The sequence below is a fragment of the Asterias rubens genome, chromosome 22 (assembly GCF_902459465.1).
Source record: "Asterias rubens chromosome 22, eAstRub1.3, whole genome shotgun sequence".
Taxonomy (NCBI): Eukaryota; Metazoa; Echinodermata; class Asteroidea; order Forcipulatida; family Asteriidae; genus Asterias; species Asterias rubens.
In genome coordinates this window covers 6,689,952-6,701,154 of record NC_047083.1, presented here as the reverse complement: position 1 = coordinate 6,701,154, position 11,203 = coordinate 6,689,952, and positions in this window count along the sequence as shown.

Genomic DNA, 11,203 nt, shown 5'->3' with positions numbered 1-11,203 from the left:
GGAAAATGCCGCAACATGCAAACATGAACACACTCTACTCTCGCTTGTTGGTATACTGTCACGCATACTAGAAGATTGCCATAGAAACCGGGTGTTTACGTAAATATGACACGAGGCCCCGGTGTAATTTAAACAGGTACCTGAGCGAAAATGGCAAGTCGTGATCTATGCTGAATTTCATTTGAAATGTTTTCAATCAATTAGGAAATCGAGTCATATGACTATAAATAGATTTTAATTGTGTAAACAACAATCATTTCGAATACCCTTATTCAGCACTTTTCTGAAAGATTCACGAAAAGCTCTGTTACGTCATCACTCATGTTACGTCATATTTGGGAGTTCCAATTTGTATAGCCGCTTTGTTGCAACGTTGAGGTTATAATCAAGCAAACTCCCAAGCATGACGTCAAAGCTTTGTTCCGTTGACGCACGCCGTCAACGGCAGTTCTGCCGTTTTTCAAGGTTGAGGCCTGATTTTTGAATCGATAATTACGAAAAATTCAGAAGTGTACAAATATCAAAACTACATTTAAATGGTAAACAAACACGTTATAAACAAAATTAATCAGCACTCCTGTAAAAAAAAATCGCTCATAAGCGGTATTCGTTTCCCATTTACACTTCATTTGCTGAGTTTATTTAAAGGAACACGTACGTTGCCTTGGATCGGTCGATTTGGTCTTTGAAAAGCATTTGCAACCGTTTATTATAAAATGCATATGGGTAGAAAGATGTTGTAAAAGTAGAATACAATTGATCCACACAAACATGCCTCGAAATTGCACGGTTTTCCTTTTACCTCGTCGACTAACACGGTCGGCCATTTATGGGATTTTTGACTCCCATAAATGGCCGACCGTGTTAATTCGCAAAGTAAAAGGAAAGCCACGCAATTTCGGAGCAAATTTGTGTGGATCATTGTATTCTACTTTTACTAAGTTAGAATTAGTAACTCATCCTAACCTAGGACTGGTCCTATCTCTTAGCGTTGCCTTGGACTAGTCCTAAGTTAGGACTACCTTTGTGAAATCCACCCCTTGCCGAAAGGCCCTGTTTTTTGCCATCTGATAGTACAAAAATATGTGCAATTTTTTTTTATTTATTTTTTATTTTTCCGATGACCAATTTAGTCAAAATATTTACAGATTTTCGATTTTTCATTGCTCGTTACTAACTTGGTTATTTTTCTGCTAAAAATGATTTGGCAATGAGTAATGACCAACAGTGTACAGAGCGTTAAAACTAGGAACAAAATCGTTTGCAACTGTCACTATAGTTTGAATCAAAGGAGTGAGTTTCAATGTAAAACTTGTCCACGGACAGTACGAGTGCTAACCAAGAGTTTGTACAGCCTTAAGACACACTTTCACGTTTCAAGATTCATTGGATTAGTGTTGTGTTCCTTAAAGGCAGTGGACATTATTGGTAAATAATTATTAGCATAAAACTTTACCTGGTAACGAGTAATGGTGAGAGGTTGATAGTATAAAACGTTGTGAGAAACGGCTCTCTCTGAAGTGACGTAGTTTTTGAGAAAGAAGTAATTGAATGTGATTTCGAGACCTCAAGTTTAGAATTTGAGGTCTCGAAATCAAGCATCAGAAAGCGCACAAGTTCGTGTGACAAGGTGTTTTTTCTTTCATTACTATATCGCAACTTCGATGACCGATTCAGCTCAAATTTTCACAAGTTTTTTATTTTATGCATTTGATGAGATACAGCAAGTGAGAAGACTGGTCTTTGACAATTACCAATAGTGTCCACTGTCTTTAAACACCTCGTGAACCAAACACATGACGTCATCGGGTGAATATTCAATTCAATGGACATTTATTTCTCATGTCGACAGAAACAATTAAGCAAACAGTTGAAAACAAATAATAAATATTTTTTGAGTATTTTTGAATTTTTAGCATTTACCATTGTTTGCTATAGGAGTTGTGCACCCTTACCTGGTAGGTCTGCTGCCCTCTAGTGGCAGAGCTTTCAAAAAGTCTCCCATTGGATATGTATGGTAGATTATTTAACAGCAATACAATCTATAGACGTTTCAAAGGTAAGAATTATAAAGAAATTAATTATCCAAGTAGTTTATAATCCTCACGGTAATAATACATCAGTTTCCGCATCAAATCCGGCGATGTGGATTCGTTTTATTCCTCTATGTGCGTTTGAACTAACTATGGTATTTTGGGAAGCGAACGAGGTTGTCGATACCTAGCTATCGTAGTACGAACGGACCTTCAACTGCAAGATTTTCAAAATGGCCGATGAACTCGTATTTGACATGACAAGGCCGTGATAGTTTATACTGTGGCAGCCAGTGGTCATTCGACTCAGCTATTCTGATACTACTACCCCGATCAGTGATGTATTTGATAAATTCAATGAATGTACTCTCTAAAAGCAAAAGAGTGAAAAAACACTCTTTCAAGAGCCATATAAGGGACAACTCTTTTTCGAGTGGTCTTTCACTCTTTCAGATTGAAGCATTTTTTTTTTGAGTGATTTTTTTAATCTGTCCTTGAGTGAAACCCCTCTCGAAATGTAAAGAGTGGTGTTTTTTTTTTACTCTTTTACACTTAGAGAGTAATATTCAACCATTTCCCCCTCCGAGCTTCTGGTTTTTAACGCCTCTGTAACGCTTCATAATGGCTTTCCCATAGCGACTCTGCCAGATTCGTTGAACACGATACCAAGATTGAAATTTATCAAAATACGCTGAAAGTAACCTGCTCATGGTTCTCGTACAAGCAACACTTTACGATAGCTCTTCAACCTGGCGTCATCTTTTTTGTAATGCATTACCTTGTTTAACTTTCTAGTTTTGCTGTTCAGGGTACGCCAGATTGTCTTCCACGTCGAGCAAGACACCTTAGGAATGACATTAAAGGGGATTTTATGTTTGTCGTTGACGAGTAAATGTCTGTAGTCGCTAGTTGGTTCCGATTTAAGATCCTGACATGCTGCAGCCAGCGTCTGCTTTCGACGTTCTTGTTTCCTTTTCATGATTTGTTCAAGTTTCAAAGCAGTGGAAAGAGTTGGTGTCGAAGTTGCTTCATCTATCTCAGTGGTGATGTTAGTAGCTGACTTTGATTCCTGTGTTTTGGGAAAAACTAGTTCTAACTACTAAATTTGACTCAATTCGTCGCGTTTTTCTCATAGGCAAAAAGTGTATTCTGAGTAAATCCACTTTGAAGTTTTGACGCGTATTCATCCTTTGCTTTCATATCTTTGTATCATACATTATCACTTGCAAAACGGAAGGTATGTTTCTAGGAATGTATAGAAGGTATTTGTTTATTTTATTTAAAATGAAACGATCTAAAATAAACAATAACCGTTTAAACCTGTTCTTCAGTATGTTAAAAACATTGTTCTCATTTACGCGCCTATTCGTCACTTTTTGTGCCCGATTCGTCGGTAAGTAAAAAACTAAATTTACGCGCTTTGACGTATTCGTCAGTTATATCACGTTGAATGCACGTAATTTAACGTGTCGTTGTTTTTCATATGTTAAACATGATGACTAACTGTTCCATCCTGAGTGAATCACTGGTCCATAATTCCTTCTTTTTGGGGGTGGAGGGGAGAGAGTGGGATGGATGGGGTCGGATGGGACGGGTGTATTTGGCACAGTGTGGATTGGGGGAGGGGGTTAACGTATATTCAGACCGGGTTTAACAAAAAACACACACACACGCACGCACAGGCAAAACTTCCATTAAAAGGGCGTATCACATGAAATTTTTCATTTCATTTTGGTCTAAAGTTAACCTCCAGATATCACTTTAATTGGGAGTTATGTAATTTGTCCAAGTTATTCCTTCTTGGAATAATCATTTGATTTTGTTTGCACTACTTTTGAACGGATTTCATTTAACAATCAAAGGTTGTTTAGGCTACACCAGGAATTTATGATATACGATAGGAATTATAATATTTTTATGCTCCAAAACAATTATTGGTAAAACCACTGATTTATAAAATCATATAACTGTTGAATTTCTTCCATCCAGACTCGAAGCTTCACTCAATGTTGCCAAAACAGAATAAGCATTATTCATTCTTCAAGTAAAACAAATCCTGACAAAAAATACTCATCATGAGCAAAATCGTTTAGACTCGACTATTAAACAAGTATACATATGCCAACAATGAACTTTTTCGGCACGATAGGTACCTGAATTACTAAGATTAGCTTGAAGATTGAACGAACTGAATAATACAAACTAATGTATTAAGTCAGTCTGAAATAATCTGTCTTTCAGAGCTATGCTTACCTCAAAATTATGTTCCTTTTATCTAAAATTATGTTTTAGCTTCGAGTGACCGGCATTATGAAACCGTAACAACTGACCTCATTTCAGAGAAACCGGTGATACCTGGCATACCATTGATACGTCACTCATAAATGGAGTGGTTACCAGCGCATTTGCCTATTCGTCACTATGTAAAAAACAAAACTGTATATTTATGTGTTTACGGAGTGGCGAATCGCTTATTCGTCAGTATGTCAAGAAACGTTTATTAGCCTCCAATATATTCGCCAACTTTGTGACTCTGTATCTTGAAAAGGAGACATTATTTCGGTTCAAAACCTTCAGAAGACAAACTAACCCCAAAACTGCAAAAACCCAAATTTGCTCAAAATTGCCGATTCGCCACTATGAGAAAAACGCGACGAATTATGTGATTACATGTTCACGTTTTGCAATTTAAAGGCAGTGGACACTATTGGTAGTTACTCAAAATACGTTAGGCTAAGCATAAAACCTTACTTGGTAACGAGTAATGGGGTGATGTTGATAGTATTAAACATTGTGAGAAACAGCTCCCTCTGAAGAAACGTAGTTTCAAGAAAGAAGTAATTTTCCACGATTTTGATTTCGAGACCTCAGAATTAGAACTTGAGGTCTTGAAATAAAGTTTCTGAAAGCACACAACTTCGTGTGTCAAGGGTGATTTTTTCTTTATAATTATCTCGCAATTTCGACGACCAATTGAGCTCAAATTTTCACAGGTTTTTTATTTTGTGCATATGTTGAGGTTCACCAAGTGAGAAGACTGGTCTTTGACAATTACCAATAGTGTCCAGTGTCTTTAAGATCACATTTTACGAAGCTTCTAAAGGACAGGAAAAACAATTTAAAAAAAAGGACAAATGAATATATAGGTTTTCTCGGTCAATTTCGGAAATTGAGCAGACAATTAACCACCAGCCTATTTTATTTCGCACGAAATCGAATGGTACTGAAAAGGGTCATTCAATTTCTTTTTATGACTAGTCAAATAAACTTTTACGTAATTCAATTTAACAAAATAGTCATTCAATTTAACAATTCATCGAAGCTGCGTTCAAATTCGCAGGAGTTTTTTTTAGGCGTGTGTTTAGTCATTCAATTTCATTTTGGGGCAGTCTATTCTGGAATTTGTGCAATCTTGAAAAAGCTTGGTTAACTTGTTGTTTCCTTACGAATGTTAAAGGCATGCGGTTAATTTTTTGGAACTCTTGAACATAATATGCCAAGATGTCTGGCATGCCAACAGATTGATGGTTGGTGAATATTTACAAAAAAAACAAACTGAAAAAAACTTTTCAAACAAAACACAAAACACTCAACACATTCAAATATCAGGTCTTGGTCAGTTTACCATTGTTGCGGGCTAGGCAACGTAATTTATTCATGTGTGACGTCAGAAGCGTAGATTTTTCTTGGTCAAATGAGGGCGCTGTTTTGCATCTTTCGCCAGGATCGATCATAACATTCGTCACTAGTCAGTCATACTTTCGCCAATATTTTGTTGATTTTGGATGCGCCCAATGTTGTGAGTACAAAATTAGTTCAATCAAGTTTAAGATTATAAGTTTAAGTATACTCTGCATCAGGGATTGTTGATAATAAGCGGGTAATCAGTGTAAAATTTTGATTGTAAAAGTGGTTGATTTTCTAAGAATGTCGTCAGTTAGATTCACGTGGGTTGCATGTACATGTATTGTGTACGTGGGGTATTGTGGCATACAAAACACGGTAGTGTGTGTGGATAAAGGTTAAAGGTCAAAGTTGGGATAAAGTTTTGAGATTAAGTTAAGTCACTTGAGTTGAGGCAATAAATAATAATAATAATAAGACTTGTAATGCGCACATATCCACCCTGCTGGGTGTTCAAGGCGCAAAGGGGAATCACGCACACTTGGCACACATTTTGTGGGTAAATAGGGATTTAATCAATTGTTGTAAATACATAAAATTGGGATTAATTCGTTATTGTAATTACTGTAAATCAAATGTTTATATTGTATTGGGTTCATATGATTAATTGCAGATCGAAACATCATCACACGTTGCTACAAGCAAATGGTATCGTAATAAAGGGTTGGACATCAGTAAATTTTGTCATTGGTGAAAATATTTGAGTACACAAGTCACAACCATTAAAGGTCTCCCAAAAAAATAAAGAAGAAAAAACCCTTATAGGGCCCCAGGTAAAGTCTACTGGAAACATAAAATAAAGAAACAACTCCGCCCCTTGATTTATTCCGTCTTTATAGCTGTAAATTGGGTGCGTTCGATTAGCTTCCCTAGGTCGATCCCGAGGCGGTGCTCATTCGGGTGAGCTTCTGAAAAGAGCTAATAGAACGAACACACTCGCCCTCTCGTGACCTACTCCACAAGCAGGGCACTGGGGGCTGACCCAGGTGAGCCCCTGCAATGACGTCAAAGCTATTCGAACGTACCGGGGCAGACCGGGGTCGACACAGGGAAGCTAAACGCACGCACCCACAGACGCGTCTCGCCCATACGAACGTACAAGCTGACTGCCTGTACTTGCTAACATGTGATTATTTCATTGAAGTTAAGCTCTGTCTGAATCGACAAATACAGCTACTCTCTAATTGTAAAAAAAAGTGAAAAACACCCCTCTTTATATTTCGAGTTGTCCCCCAAAAAGCTCTTTAAAAAGAGTTGTGGTTATTTCACTCTTTTGGAGGGGTTTAATTCCAAAACAGAGTGAAAAATCACTCAAAAAGATGCAATCTAAAAGAGTGGAAGACCAGTCAAAAAGGAGTTCTCCCTCCTAATAGGCTCTTCATTAGTGCCTTTTCACTCTTTGTATTTAGAGAGTACGTCTAGATTTCTGCGTCATCATGCTTTGAAATCATCATATATAACGTCCTTAGCAACAGTCTTGGCCGTAGCTGTAACCGCCAATTCGGATACGGTTCAGGTAGCTGAACTCTTTTGACCTAGACGCTGACCTCTGGATCTCGCCCTTGATGTAACACATCGCCCTCATGTGATTTCTCCTGATTGAATTAAAAGTATTATAGAACATGATCTTACTTATTGTTCTTGCATGTGTATTCATGATTTGCACAAAATTAAGAAGAACATGTCTATTTCCTTTCGTCTTGGCAATACGTTTTTAAACGCCAAAGTTGTTTTAGGCAGTAGGGACTCAATGGAAATTCGGCGATTGCGGCCGGTGTTGCAGGAGATTCGCCCCCCCCCCCCCCCCGCCCCCACATTATGGCAAACTGCGTACAAACTTCTTCTGATATAATAGCGCCCTCTTTTGAATTCTCCTCCTCAGCCCATGTTAATTTCCAATTGGGGGACCGAATCTCAGGCGGACAGAATTCCCTGGGACACCGGCAACAGGCCGTCACCCAAACAGCCACCCCCCCATACTCGTCCCTGATGATACAAGGGTTCTCCTGATGTAGCATACACCTTATGGAATGGAGAAGCCATGGCGACAGATTACATCCTATTCAAACAATCAAATATTGACCATCAAATCCGTCACTCGCAGAAATTGCAGAGTATCAACAATTAATTGCGCATTGATTCTGAGTCTTTATTTAGTGGGGAATACCCACAACATGCTGTTCGCTCAAAATGGTGGCCCGAAAAAGAGGCATCGAGTCAAAGCAACTGTCCCCCTTGTTCTTCTTTCTAATTCTACATCCATGTACCTTGCAACATGTCTATTTCTACCCCCATGGACAATTCACACACTGTTGTTTTTGCAATACAATATTTTCTTGCTTAGCAATTTATTTCGCTAAGCAAAGATGAGTAGGGTGGCACCAATGAAAACCGTATCGACTTTTGGCTGGTAGGGTAAACCCGTGTTTTCAGGTAAGTGATATATTTCTATGCTTAGCACTTTTTGTGATTTCAGGCTAAGGCTATGCATGTAAAGAGCAAAACATTTACTAAGCAAAAGGGACAAGGGCACCAGTGACACCAATTCTAACCATATGGACTTTTGGCTGGTATATAATATTTCAGCTAAGCAATATAGTTCTGTGCTTAACACATTTTATGACTACAGGCTTTATAAAATTAAGCAGCATAGTACCTTGTGCTAGTAACTTGAATTTTCAAGTATCATCAATAACCTTTTAAATTCTTTTTTTTGTATGTGTGTGGTATATCCCAATTTTATAATAAAATGTATTTAACATCAACATGAAATAATCGAGCTTTTTTTATTGTGTGTATTTATTCAGTGTTAATTCTCGGGGAGGGATGTCTTGGGCGAGGAGATTGGTGGGAATGAGGTTGTCAGTTGGGGAGTAGATTTGCAAACGTGGGCCTACGGTTCTTGTTGTTCAATCAAAATAAGCAACAGTGACTTTATGGGAGTCTTTGTTTATTTTATCTCTTCAACATTCTTCTTCCTTTCTAGTGAACCCTTCATAATTGAAGATAGTCGAACTGCCAGGCGCACCGGGGAAAAACCCGTTCTTGTGTTCTGGGGTATTTTACGTGCGTTGATATATGTTATAACAACACACGGGACCTACAGCTTTACGCCCCATCCGAAGGACGAAGCAGCGTGGTTAAGTGCCTTGCTTAAAGGAACACGTTGCCTTGGATCGGTCGAGTTGGTCTTTGAAAAGCGTTTGTAACTGTTTGTTATAAAATGCATATGGTTAGAAAAATGTTTAAAAAGTAGAATACAATGATCCACACACATTTGCCTCGAAATTGCGTGGTTTTCCTTTTACCTTGCGAACTAACACGGTCGGCCATTTATGGGAGGCACAATGTTGACTCCCATAAATGACCGACCGTGTTTGTCGACTTATGATACTTGTGTGGATCAGTATATTCTACTTTTAAAATATCTTTATAATCATATGCATTTTATAACATACAGTTACAAACGCTTTTCAAAGACCAACTAGACCGATCCAAGGCACAGTGTTCCTTTAAGGACACAAGTGTCAAGACTCCCGAACCCATACTCCCATAAACAGGTCAGACCTTGAGTTTGGTGGCGGTGCTCTTAGACGCTCGGCCACGACACCTCCTATATAGATGAAGATACATCTACCGTAGGCCATACACAAGGGCACTAATATGAACTTTGTTACCAGTGAGCTTTGTCAGCAATTTTTTACGTTCATCATTTGTGCTTTCAGGTTTATTTCATATTTGTATAGACTCAGCATAATCATTATATTATTGAACAACGGATCATTTATTTTCAACATTCAGAAAGATTATTTGTCTTTAAAGTTATTCTAATAAGTTCTTATCAACGAACTAACTGACCAATTAAAAATCTACAGGTTTAGTTTTACAATCGATTTGGTATCCAGTTTCAATTGGTACCAAATTTATGTATGGCTCAAATACTATGAACCAATGGGGGGGGGGGGGGGGGGGTCTTGAACAAGACGAAAAAAAGTACAAAAAAAACCTTTTTATTATTATGCCCAACATCCAAGTAATGCCATAAGCCATTATTAATTAGCACATTCATAGCCACACGTAGACTTTGAAATGTTTGTTTGAAACTAGAGGATCGGAATGGATGTGCTCTTTAAATAAAAGGGTGTGTTCACGCTCTTAAAATCCTGCCTTTAAACTATAATATGTTCAATTAATATTATGTATATTCCCTTACAGGCACCGGACACTATTGGTAGTTACTCAACATAATTGTAAGCATAAAAACTTACTCGGTAACGAGCAATGGAGAGCTGTTGATAGCATAACACATTGTGAGAAACGGTTCCCTCTAAATTAACGTAGTTTTTGAGAAAGAAGTAATTTCTCATTAAAATAATTTATTTCAATTGATTTCGATACCTCGCGCGTGAGGTCTCAAAATCAAGCATCTGAAAGCATACAACTTCGTGTGACAAGGGTGTTTTTTCATCCATTATTTTCTCGCAACTTCGACGAACAACTGAGTTCAATTTTTTTTTCATTTTGTGAACATACATCAACGGGCCGGATAAATAAAGTCTAGCAATTACTTATCAAGTTAAAGTCACCTGGAAGTGGTATTTTTTCAAAACAAAGCTTTTGTCACTAATATATTTGTTTTGATGAGTGGAATGTGAATAAACAGTTAACTAAGGTTTTAAAAAATCAGTTCTTATGTTATTTACAAATTTAAGAGTAGACCTCGACCCGAGAGGGCGCTGTTCGTGACGTCAATCGAGGCAGACTTTGTCTGTAATGCGTAGAGTAAACACAATTGCAAAGTACATGTACGGACCAAGTCGTGAGTTTGTAAGTTTCTTTTTGAAATGTACCAACTCACGACTTGGACGTACATGTACTTTGCACGTGTGTTTACTATACGCATTGCAGGCAAAGTCTGCCTCGATTGACGTCACAAAAGGGGTAGGCGGAGTCAGCCCCCAAACAACTTTATATATTTTTTAAACATATAAATCGTGACAAACAATTACTAAAAAAATTGTTTTATTGTTCGTAAGCATATACTCTTATGTTTGAAATACTTTTTTTTTAATTTCCAGGTGACTTTAAAGGTTCAGCAGTAGCAAGAAGACTGAAAAGTAAAAGATCAGGCATGAACATTTTGCTCGCTGGATTACCTTTCACTTATATAAATAAATACGACATTTTACTAACAAAACTGTAGCAATTACTTGTATTTTTACAAGCTACTGCATGAGGAGCTTGAGATTTTACTTGAACAACAGTGTTGCATATATGGCTCGGTATCGGGTCAGTATTAAAGGGTTATTTTCCCCTTGGCCTAATGATCCAACTATAAATGTTACTTATAAATTTGTTGTGTAATTTAATTGCTCTAAAAGAACCAATCTCTGGAGCGCTGGCGTGGAGAGGCTGTTTCCTCATAGCCACTGCCGCCATCAAAAACTTGACTAAGTGGAAACTGCCCCGCCTGCATTTCAGTTAAT